Source organism: Schistocerca serialis, chromosome 9 (genome assembly GCF_023864345.2).
Source record: "Schistocerca serialis cubense isolate TAMUIC-IGC-003099 chromosome 9, iqSchSeri2.2, whole genome shotgun sequence".
Lineage (NCBI taxonomy): Eukaryota > Metazoa > Arthropoda > Insecta > Orthoptera > Acrididae > Schistocerca > Schistocerca serialis.
The window spans coordinates 239,387,069-239,399,551 of NC_064646.1; the positions used below are offsets into that span (position 1 = coordinate 239,387,069).

The 12,483-nt window shown below is 45.0% G+C and overlaps 1 non-coding gene across 1 annotated transcript; it reads left to right on the top strand.

Moving 5' to 3' along the window:
• The first annotated feature begins 11,690 nt into the window (after positions 1 to 11,690).
• Positions 11,691 to 11,764, top strand: Trnat-ugu (transfer RNA threonine (anticodon UGU)). Its single transcript has one exon. It is a non-coding gene; the product is annotated as a tRNA-Thr (tRNA).
• Positions 11,765 to 12,483: the final 719 nt, after the last annotated feature.

Consider the following 12,483-nt stretch of genomic DNA (forward strand, 5'->3'; position numbering starts at 1 on the left):
CCAGGACAATTTAAAAACTATTACAGTGCTGTTTGCAACAGTTGACCTTATACTGAAAAAGGATAAGGACCAAAACAGCATCGCCTCCAGACATTGATGATAAGGAAATCCAAAATCTTGTCTAAACTTTGGTATGATGTGGCTATAGACCTGACTTTATGTAATACTAGGGTCATTCAGCTATGTTATATCTTGCAATAATGTAACAACATGGGAATTCCACAATGTGCATTGAATCAGTAAGGTAATGTTGATCGGAAAGCCAACATAAATAGGGTTCCACTACAGGAGGGCATGGAAAATGTTTGATAGAAACATATGCATTGGAGCTGTGTGTAAAATTGTTGTGCACAAGTAAAAATGGAACAAAAATGAATCAGAATCAACTACTGTCCGTCAAAATACACTCCTGGAAATTGAAATAAGAACACCGCGAATTCATTGTCCCAGGAAGGGGAAACTTTATTGACACATTCCTGGGGTCAGATACATCACATGATCACACTGACAGAACCACAGGCACATAGACACAGGCAACAGAGCATGCACAATGTCGGCACTAATACAGTGTATATCCACCTTTCGCAGCAATGCCGGCTGCAATTCTCCCATGGAGACGATCGTAGAGATGCTGGATGTAGTCCTGTGGAACGGCTTGCCATGCCATTTCCACCTGGCGCCTCAGTTGGACCAGCGTTCGTGCTGGACGTGCAGACCGCGTGAGACGACGCTTCATCCAGTCCCAAACATGCTCAATGGGGGACAGATCCGGAGATCTTGCTGGCCAGGGTAGTTGACTTACACCTTCTAGAGCACGTTGGGTGGCACGGGATGCATGCGGACGTGCATTGTCCTGTTGGAACAGCAAGTTCCCTTGCCGGTCTAGGAATGGTAGAACGATGGGTTCGATGACGGTTTGGATGTACCGTGCACTATTCAGTGTCCCCTCGACGATCACCAGTGGTGTACGGCCAGTGTAGAAGATCGCTCCCCACACCATGATGCCGGGTGTTGGCCCTGTGTGCCTCGGTCGTATGCAGTCCTGATTGTGGCGCTCACCTGCACGGCGCCAAACACGCATACGACCATCATTGGCACCAAGGCAGAAGCGACTCTCATCGCTGAAGACGACACGTCTCCAGTCGTCCCTCCATTCACGCCTGTCGCGACACCACTGGAGGCGGGCTGCACGATGTTGGGGCGTGAGCGGAAAACGGCCTAACGGTGTGCGGGACCGTAGCCCAGCTTCATGGAGACAGTTGCGAATGGTCCTCGCCGATACCCCAGGAGCAACAGTGTCCCTAATTTGCTGGGAAGTGGCGGTGCGGTCCCCTACGGCACTGCGTAGGATCCTACGGTCTTCGCGTGCATCCGTGCGTCGCTCCGGTCCGGTCCCAGGTCGACGGGCACGTGCACCTTCCGCCGACCACTGGCGACAACATCGATTTACTGTGGAGACCTCACGCCCCACGTGTTGAGCAATTCGGCGGTACGTCCACCCGGCCTCCCGCATGCCCACTATATGCCCTCGCTCAAAGTCCGTCAACTGCACATACGGTTCACGTCCACGCTGTCGCGGCATGCTACCAGTGTTAAAGACTGCGATGGAGCTCCGTATGCCACGGCAAACTGGCTGACACTGACGGCGGCGGTGCACAAATGCTGCGCAGCTAGCGCCATTCGACGGCCAACACCGCGGTTCCTGGTGTGTCCGCTGTGCCGTGCGTGTGATCATTGCTTGTACAGCCCTCTCGCAGTGTCCGGAGCAAGTATGGTGGGTCTGACACACCGGTGTCAATGTGTTCTTTTTTCCATTTCCAGGAGTGTAGTACCCCAGAACATCCACATGTCGTTTCGAGCGACGAGGAAGGCGGTGAAAGATACTGGTATTGCCATCAATGTGTACCACTTGTAGACGAAATGCCTTGGGGATTTATGGCCTGTTTGCGAAGCGTCTCCCACTCTCCTTCAGTTGTGTAATAAGGTCGAAGTCGTGTTAACTGAGGTCTGACGATTAGGATGGGTGGGGGAGGATTTCCCACTCCCATCGTTGTACAGAATTATGGACGACGACTGCAATGTGGGCTGTACCATTATCAAGGACTATTATTTCATTATCCAGCAGTGGCGGACGTTTTCGCCGGATTGTACATCGCAGATGGTACAGCACAAAATTACGGCGATGTTGGGCATTGACAGTATAGCCGTAACTAACAAGGTGACACTCCTGAGTACCATGGCCATCACACACCATAAAGAGTATGATCTTTGTGGGTGATGCCCTATCACCCACAACTGCTCACAGTTCCGCATGACACTTAGTAACATTTCTGCCAGCGAGAACGGCAATTTTCACCTACTTTCGCTGTTCCACTATGCTTACATCCAAATTTTAGCATGGCCAAGCTCACACTGAACGTTTCAGGTGCTGGTACGGAACCATCCTCGCACGCGGTGGCAATCTGTAAGTTGATTTTAGTATTGTTTTACACGGGCTTTCGAATGTGTTTACTGCGATTACAGCGATGCCACATGTTTGCACGATACACCATATTTACCTTGATTTATGGAATGACCCTGGTGTCAACATGCAAAAGTAATGAAAATGGGTAAAATACGTAGAAAAATTTACGAGGGCATTCAACAATTAAAGAGAAAATTTGGTATAGAAAGAACTAGATTTTTACGAAACGAGACCTTTATTACTTTTCAGAATAATGTCCAACAGTGTTAATATACTGGCCCCAAAAGAGAAAAATCTGGACTGTAGGATGAGGTAGTTGTATCCTCGAGCCCACTTTTTTCATTGGTTTGTTGGATCAGCGGGGCGGTGTGAGGGCGTACGTTGTCGTGTAGCAATATCATGCATTTTCTTTGTGATCTGCTGCATTTTTCTCTTATTGCTGGCTTTGTTCATTAGGATGCCTGAATAGTAGACAATGTTTATAGCACGCTGATCGTGCAAAAATCACAGAAGATGACACCTCAAATATTTTTAAAATACGTTCAACATGATTTTTCCCTGTGATCCTTGTGTTCTGAATATCTTCCGGACAGGTGAGCTGATGTGCTTCCATTCCACGCTTTGCCTTTTGGCTCTGGTTCAAAATGGTGAACCAGAGTTTCATCACACTTTAAAGTCTTCCCTTTCACAGCGTTCTTTCAACTCTGTACACACTTTGAGTCTTGTGTTCTTGTGTTGTTGCGTTAGCTTCTTTGGTACCTACCTTATACTTGTTCTGCTGTACCTGATCTTGTTCCAGATAACTTTATGAACGGTGTCAACACTTACTGCAACTTTTTCTTTGCTATATGTTCAGTTGTAATATATGGGTCTTCACGAATAAGGTCATCAATGCGGGTTTCAAGCGAAGCAGCTGACACTTCAACTGTTCAACTGGCAGGCCAGGAAGCTGCTCTACTGTCGCTGAGGTTCGACCGTTTCGTGAACAGTTATACCCACTTTTAAAACGTTCCACACTTCACCACAGTCTGAAATTATTCGAGAAAAGATTTTAGCCGATTTTTCACCCTCAGAATTAAAAGGGAAATGGATCACTGAACGTTTTCAAATAATGTTGAGACTTCAAATGGGCACACTGCCATTAAATGCAATACTGAGGTTATAAACAAAACAATTTTTATGCGTCTGCTCTTCTCAGCTCATTTCAGTGATGTCAGCCTAGTCATAAAAGTAGGAAACTTCTCCTTACATCGGTCTGTGTCTTCCAATTATTGAATATACGTCATGGCATCACGAAAATAGTTTATTAAATATTTAACATAAAACAATAATTTGAACTGAAATCAACTTCTGGTTTACACTGTAACCTTATATATGCAGTTAAACGTATCATAAACATGAAAAGGGTATCAGGAAGGTGCGTTTTACATAGCTTAATTTTTATCTTGAAACTCTATACTGCGCTAATAAAAAAAATTATTTTCGTTGACATCTGTCAAATGAAGTGTCCATCTTCACTGAAATTACGGATGTACTCTACCTTACATTTTATTCTGAAGCGCAATGAATGTGCAGTACTTTTCTAAATTCTCTGCAATCATAGAATGTCACCGGCTAGAAACAACTTTTTTTCTTTTTTTTAGGAGCAAAGTAATCCCTCCACATCACAGGGCGTTAACAATGGTGCTAATTTTAGGAGATTAATTCCTGGAGAGGTGTCAGTTGGAGCGTCTTCTTCTCCCCTATGAGGATATTGCTCATGGTACAAAATTCGAGTAGCCTGGAGTTCTGGCCAAAAAAAGAATTAGATTTATTGCTATGCCTCTGCCAATATCATCTTTAATGTGTCAACTAATATTTTACAGTTTCAACAATTTATAGAGATTTTAGCAAAGGCAGCCAGTAGATACTAAATATATAACGCTGCTAGCAAGAAAAAAAATTCCTATGAATGTGTGCCACATTTTTTATGTTCAATGAATTCAGTTTCTGCCTCTCGTGCTGAAGTTGGGGAGTCTGTCGAAAGTGGTTGAGTCACAGATTTCACGTCTTGAGAAAATTCATTATTAAAAACCGACAGCTTTAACCCTGTACCCGGCCTACCACCTCAATTGAATTGGCTCAGGTGACAACGTAGAGTACGGTAATACGTTGCAGTGCATGGGCCAGACAGGTGAACTGGATTAAATGTAAATTAGGGAAAATGCAGCCTTCAACATATAGGCCGCAGCATCTGAAGACTTGACAAGGACTTTTACTTCTTGAATTCTCTCAGGCCACGGCACGTAAAACTGTAATTCAAAAAACGAGCCACTGTTGGAAGTTTTGTCCGTTCCATCATTTTGTAGGAAATCAACAACGGCTTTGAGGGGTATTCTCCGTCGAGTTTGTTAATGAAACGGCCACATACGTCCGTCTTTTCGTTGACGGCTATCGGTATGTGGTAGGTCAAACATAGAGCCGCACGCTCTTCTGAGACTCCTGGTAGCAAACGTCTAATTTAGTTTTCCCTAATGTCATTCACCAGCCATGGCCGGAGAGACAGCGTCAAGTTTACAATAATGTTACCACAATAAAATGAATACAATATTGCAGTTTGAACTATGATATTAAAAAGGATACTGTAAACAAAAATAATGAGATAATCAATAATAGAATGTATTACTGATACTCAGTCAACATCATTCACTGGTCGTGACTGGACAGATGACGTCACGCGGTTACACACTGATCAGTGAGAACATTGTGGCCACCGACCTACTACTGATATAACGTCGTCTAGGAGATAGCACTATCAACTATTGAGGAATGACTGCCAGTCAGACACACGCACGGTGCATGTAGTCTCAGTGACCTTGCTGTCCGTGTGTAGAATGGGGAGGGCTCGCGATCTCTCTTAAGTTTGATCTAGAGCAGACTGTGGTGCCCTGGAGACTCGGTACAAGCACTTCGGAAACTGCACGACTTGTCGGGTTTTCGTGAAGTCCTGTGCTGAGTGTCTTCAACAAGTAGCGAAACCAAAATGAAGCCATGTTCATACGACGTGAGGTTCAGCGCCCACCCTTCATTACAGATGCCGGACATCGTAGGCTGGTCAGACTGGTAAAACAGGTCAGGCAGTGAACTGTGGCGGATCTAACGTAAGGCTTTAAGGCTGAGCACAGTACAAGTGTGCCTGGACATAGTGCACAGGACACTCCTAACTATGGGCCTCCGCAGCCGACACCCACGCAAGCGACAATGTTAGCACCATATCACTGAAAGTGGGACGTGACCGTCGGCAGTGGACGTTGGCGCAGTGGCAGAGCATTGCATGGTCTGATTAAACCATATAGCTTCTTCATCATACCGATAGGAGGGCGCGAATCCGTCGTCTTCTAGGGGCACAGCTTCTCGGTACCTATTCTGCCGGGCAGAGACGGAGACAGCGGCGGCTCCATTATGTTCTGGGGATAATTCATGTGGGCATCCATGGTCCAATGGAGCTCATGCAAGGCACCATCGCGGCCAAAGAGCATCGTACACTGGTTGTAGATCACGTACACCCCTTCATTACGATCATGTTTCTCGACAGCAGCGACATTTTTTTCAAAGGATAAAGCGCCATGTCACAAGGACAGCAATGTGATGGAATGGTTCGAGGAATACAATGTTCAGTTCCAATTGATGTGCTGATCCCGCAACTCACCAGATCCGAACAGGATAACCCTCCTCCCCAGAAATTACGGGAATTAGGTGACTTATGTGTGCAGTCGTGTTGCCAATTCCCTCTAGCGACCTACTAAGGCTTCATTACTTCACAGCCACGACGCGTGGCTGCTGTTATCCGTACCAAAGATACATTCCGGCTATTAAGTAGGTGGTATAATGTTCTGCCTGATCATTGTACGCTGTAGTGTCTCCGTTATTATCAGAAGGTTCTGGGAAGTCCAATGTTGTAGCACTGAAGCACATTCAAAATTTTTGTGTGCGTTAAATTTCGTTTTGGTTTATTTGAATTTCACACACGTAAGCAATCAAAATGTTACTGACCCATAAAGTTCTTTTCATATGAGTGCTGTTTCCTGCCTTGGCAGAAGGGAACCAGCGGAAAAAATGCTTCTATCGGAGTACAAAAAAGGCGGATATATTCCTGTCTGAAAAGTGGGGTACCAGCTGCTTTTTTCTACCTTCCTCAGCACACTGAAAATCTTTCCAACGACCAATGCTTCTTGCACCGATTTTCATTCCATACTGAAAATCGATTAACTTGCGACGTGCTACTATGGGCCTCAAGCGTCTGCGCAGGTACTGAGTGTACACTCTAGGCGCAACATACAGGCATAATACAAGGTGTATCTTAAAATATAAGGGGCAATCAACGTAGTGCGACTCCGATGCACGTATACAAGCAACGAAAAGTAGGCAAGGGCTTAGTATGGGATTCGTGTCTTCCCGATGTGTATGCGGTAAATGCGGAAACATAAACTAAGGCGACGTTGTTACCAAATGCGTCCAGTCATAGCCAACCAGATGCTGGGAAGATGACGCTAGCCCAGGTCTTTGATAACCAGAGTCCATCGTTCATTGATTTCAAGAAACCTGATGTCTCCATCACTGGGAAAGGGTCCTTCGCAACTCTGGAGAAATTACTCGACATGCGGTGCTGCTGCTTCGTGGTGACGCGCGTCCCCATATCACAAATGACGTGAAGCAGAAATTACGCCAACTTAGGTGGGAGATACTCAAGCACCTGCTCTATAGTACTGATTTCTCCCCATGCGATTATACCGCCTTCGTTCTCTTGAAAAAGGCGATTCCTGTCGGACGAGGATGTGCAACAGGCAGTTAAGTACTTCTTCACGCAGCGGGACACGGTGTTTCGCCAAAGGCTTATATTCAACCTGGTGCGTCGGTGATGGCGACTTTGCCTGGTTGGCGTACAGGTTCTGGACTGTACGGCCTCAGAAGCGAAACTTTCTGATCATCCCTTATAGTACATCCTTCCCGTCACGTTTCGCTACTCGAATTTACATGTTCAGCTACTTCCGTTTTTTGCTTACGCAAAAGTTTTCAGTTTTACATTTTTTATGTGACAGTAGAAAGCTTCTACATCTACATTAGCAATATTAATCGAAATGTGTTTTGTAAATATCATTTTCGGGTTAATTGAGTAAAAGTTAACTAAGGGTCAGTATACGAATAGGTGAACGCGATGAATTCCCAAAACCACTCTCAGACTGGCCTGTCTTCGTCCCATAGGTTCATTACATTACTGTGCAGCCTCTCCTTCTTATGTGGACAGTTCACAGGTACATAACGCACGTGTCATTCTGTTGCTCCCAGTAGACTGATAATCTCCCAATCGCTTCGCTTCGACATTGAAATATCAGTCTTCCCTTTTTTTCTTCTCCTAACGCATAAAATGGTATTTGATTTTTTTTTTTGGCTGATGGATTTGGTCCCAAATGTAAAGTACAGGTAGACGCGCACAAAAACTGTGTCGTTCAGAGTCTGCTACAATAGCTCTGCTGTGTAGAACATAATGTATAATGCGTGAGGCAACTTCGGGTCTCCTACACACACAGACAAACAGTAAACTAACGTTGTGATCCCTGTTGAATCCCGTTGTGGGAGGTGCAAACCACAATGCGTAGATATGTCCAGTTAGCCAAAAGATAAACAGAACTTTGTTACACTATACCTTAAGAAAATACATCAGAAAGTAGCTTGCAAAATAATACCACTAAAGACAGTCCTGGTGTGAAAAGGGTTGACACCAAACACGTCGACAATTTCTCGAATGTACGAGCCACACTGTTTGCTACCTTACCCACACTGTTCGTCCTAAATTGGATAGCACTGACGTAGTCCGGAAACGTCCGTACGTGGGTATAGTCAAAATGGTTCAAATGGCTCTGAGCACTTTTGGGACTTAACTTCTGAGGTCATCAGTCCCCTAGAACTTAGAACTACTTAAACCTAACTAACCTAACGACATCACACACATCCATACCCGAGGCAGGATTCGAACCTGCGATCGTAGCGGTCGCGCGGTTCCAGATTGTAGTGCCTAGAACCGCTCGGCCACCCCGGCCGGCCGTGGGCATAGTCAATTGCTGAAGCACTAGCGAAGACTCGGCAGCTTGGACGCTGTATGGAAGGCTGCAGACTTCGACTAGTGTGTGCTGCACTTCGACGAATGGAACTCTGGCTCTGCGACCTCCTGGCTCAAAGAAACGTAGCTGCGAAATCCGATATCGACTGACAGGCGAGCTGCTGGTTGGCATCGTATAAAACCGTCTGGCGTAAAAATATCAAGAAATCATGATAATGTCAAGTGGCTCGCGTAGGGAAGCAAGTGCCGGCGATAGCAGCACAGCATCCGGCGGATATAGCTCCACCAGATACCGCAACGACTGCTGCACTATTGATATGCATCTTGTGCGTAGCAAGCGCCTTAGTTGTGCGGCAACCCGCGGCACTCTGGTGTATCGCTGGTGGCTGGATCGGAAGGTACCAGCTGCAGTTAGAATTCCGCTGTGCAATAAGCGAAAGCGGTCTTCTTTATGCGAAGTAGGAATGTTTGGCTGGGGTGTATAGACCACACTGTTACAATGTTTATGTTAAGCTAAGAATTCACATTGAAATCTGCGCGCCGGTGTATTGGACCGATCCCTTTTTGCATCTTGGTAAGGGTTGTACGGTGAAACGCCAAAGAAAAATTTAAGGACACTGTTTCGGCACAGTTTTCCACCTATTATTACTGTAGAACAGCACCACCACATTAAGCAAATGACGTAATTATCTGTGAATCTTAAGGGAGGTAGGACGTCAAACGGGCCGTCTTGGTGCAGGAGAGACACCATAGGATATTTTAATTCCCACTGTCTATACACTTACGAATAAATTCATAAAATTTTGTCAGCATGACCAGGAAGGATTCAGGATTCACACTCATATCAGTGGAAGTTCAAAAACATTAAAAAATAATTTTTTTACATGTGAACTTACATCATTTTTTGCACTTACTATTGGCTGCGTTTGTTATTGCAGGTACACGTTTCTTCATAAGTAAGAGAGATTCTTCGATGAATTTTGCACAGCATACAAGCCATACTTACAGGTGTGTGAAACTCTAGAAATTATTTAATTTATGAAAAAATGAATTTGCTGTTACATTTTAAACTTCGTGTTTAGAAAAAACTCAAATTTTATAGTTAATTATGTCAATTATTACCACAGTTTTCAATAGATTTGGAAAATTCTAGAGTTTCGTACACCTGTAAGTATGGTTTGTATGCTGTGCAAAGTTCATCGAAGAATCTCCCTTACTTATGAAGAAAAGTGTACCTATAGCAACAAATGCAGCCAATGGTAAATGAAAAAAATGTCAACTTTTAAATATAAAAAAACCTTTTCTTATATTTTTATCTTCCACTGCTATGAGTGTAAATCCTGAATCCTTTCTGGCCATTCTGACAAAGTTTTATGAATTTATTCGTAAGTATAGACAGTGGAAATTAAAATGTCCTCTGGTACCTCTTCTGCTCCAAGTCGTCCCGTTTGACGTCCTACCCCCATTAAGACGGATGTGTGCAGACCAACTGATTCTCCACTGTGTTACTAATGACCTGAAGTCGGCCAACTACTTGACCTACGTTTCAGACTGTGTAATCATTCCATTTCATATACTCACAAATTGTTACTCCCAGGTATTACTATGATTCGATTGTTCTACGCTACACATAAGAATTAAAAGATCGCTTTTTCGAAACCCCGCAATTGTCTCCGATTCTCATGTACAACTTTGAAATTTGGCTCAAAGATGCCTACAACATTTCTTTGCAACAGTGCAAAATTGCGGCGCCCTGCGTTGACGCCATCGAGGTCGATAGAAAAGTGTCGGCACATGCGAAAGAAAAGACCAGAGCTCGGAAGTTCATGTGGCGTGCAATGTGGGTTAATTATGTCACATTGGCGCCAAATTTCACCACAATTCTGCCCAACGCCATCGTGGACGTGTCATATGATCGGAAGGACGCCACAGCTCCTATTACATTTCACCCCTTCTTTTGACGCTTTTGCAATGGTGGTGAGAACCTCGACTCCCAGTTTTGAATTCACGCGGTTTTCTTATGAGTGTCCGAGGTAAACATTTCAGACACACCATCGCTCAGCATCAGCACGAAAAGACGTGAGGGGTGGGGGGTGGGGGGGGGGTGACGTAAATGGCGTCAATGAAACCACCCCTGTCCTTCGGACGTTGATTCCTGTTCATTTCCTGTCCTAAGGAAAGGACTGGTTTCATTGACGCCTTTTATGGCAACCCCTGAGGTCGATTCTGAGCGGCTGTGTGTCTGAAATGTTTTCGTCGGACACTCATATGAAAGCCACGTGATTTCAACGCTATTCCAAGAACGTAAAAAACTAAAACTTCATCCGAACAGGTCACGAAGGCCCAACCGTACCGACCGGCCGCCGTGTCATTCTCAGCCCACAGGATGGATGCGGATATGGAGGGGCATGTGGTCAGCACTCCGAAGAGCGTCAAAAGAAGGGATGAAAAGTGAGTAACACACTTTTCACGTCTCATGAACTTCTGAGCTCTAGTCTTTCTTTTGCATGTTTTGACACCTTGTTGTGTGAAGCATCGTCAGTCCGAGGGTGACGTCGCAGGGCACCACGCTTTTGTACCATAAAGGGGAATGTTGTGGGAACCTTTGACAAAAGTTTCAAACTTATGTATCGCAACGGGGGACATTGCAGGGTTTCTGAAAAATGATTCTTTAATTCTGCTGCGCAGTGTAATTGCGACTAATTGATTTTGTTGCTACAGGGTAACATGTTTTATATATACTAAGCAGGAGATCCCGGGTTCGAGTCCCGGTCGGGGCACACATTTTCATCTGTCCCCGTTGACGTATGTCAACGCCTGTAAGCAGCTAAGGGTGTTCATTTCATTGTAATGATCACCGATGGTATCTGTTCTTTCCGACATGTCCGAAAGAACAGATACCATCTTAGTATATATATAGTTAAGGCTCACCGGCCACTTGACCATCTTCTTCTTCTTTGCGAATGCACAAACAGTGCCCGGACTCTTACGGGAATCGGCAACGCGCCGCGAGTAATGAGTATAATGGGAGGGGGCACTACGAATGTAGTGCGGGACAATACGTTGAGAATGTGGGTTTCGCGGGAGGCGTGCCAGAGATAAATCCCTGTAGTCGCGCTATCGTCTGTGTCCTCGGTGGCTCAGATGGACAGAGCGCCTGCCATGTGAGCAGGAGATCCCGGGTTCGAGTCCCGGTCGGGGCACACATTTTCATCTGTCCCCGTTGACGTATGTCCCCGTTGACGTATGTAAGGGTGCTCATTTCATTGTAGTAACATGTTTTCATGTCCTGTGAAGTGGAGAAGGTGCTTATGATGTACAAAGAGCGCTTCAGTGTCAGAAATATCGAAGACACCCCCAGGATGACGTGTTATTATTTCAAATTTGTAATGGAAAACAAATTCTGAGGATACAAAAAAAATGCAAAATAGCGTGGGTGGTAAATGCGCAGTCGGCAGGGCACACAAAATGGTTCATATGGCTCTGAGCACTATGGGACTTACATTTGAGGTCATCAGTCCCCTAGAACTTAGAACTACTTAAACCTAACTAACCTAAGGACAACACACACATCCATGCTCGAGGCAGGATTCGAACCTTCAACCGTAGCGGTCTCGCGTTTCCAGACTGAAGCGCTTAGAACCTCTCGGTCACTCCGGCCAGATTCTGAAGATACAGAATTCACAAAAAGTAGGTGAGCTCATGACAACTGTTACAGCCTATTAACACCAACATTTAAATTGTTGTAAGGTTCAGTAACAGTATACATAAAATTTATTTTGAGCAAGTGGCTTATCAACAACTCATGATCTTTTATGTGTAGTTGATCCGTAACACAACCAGCCACAAATGAGTGTTCTTCTTCAACAGTTTTAACTGATTAACATCTACGGAGTTCAACAAGATCCAGAATAATTGGAAT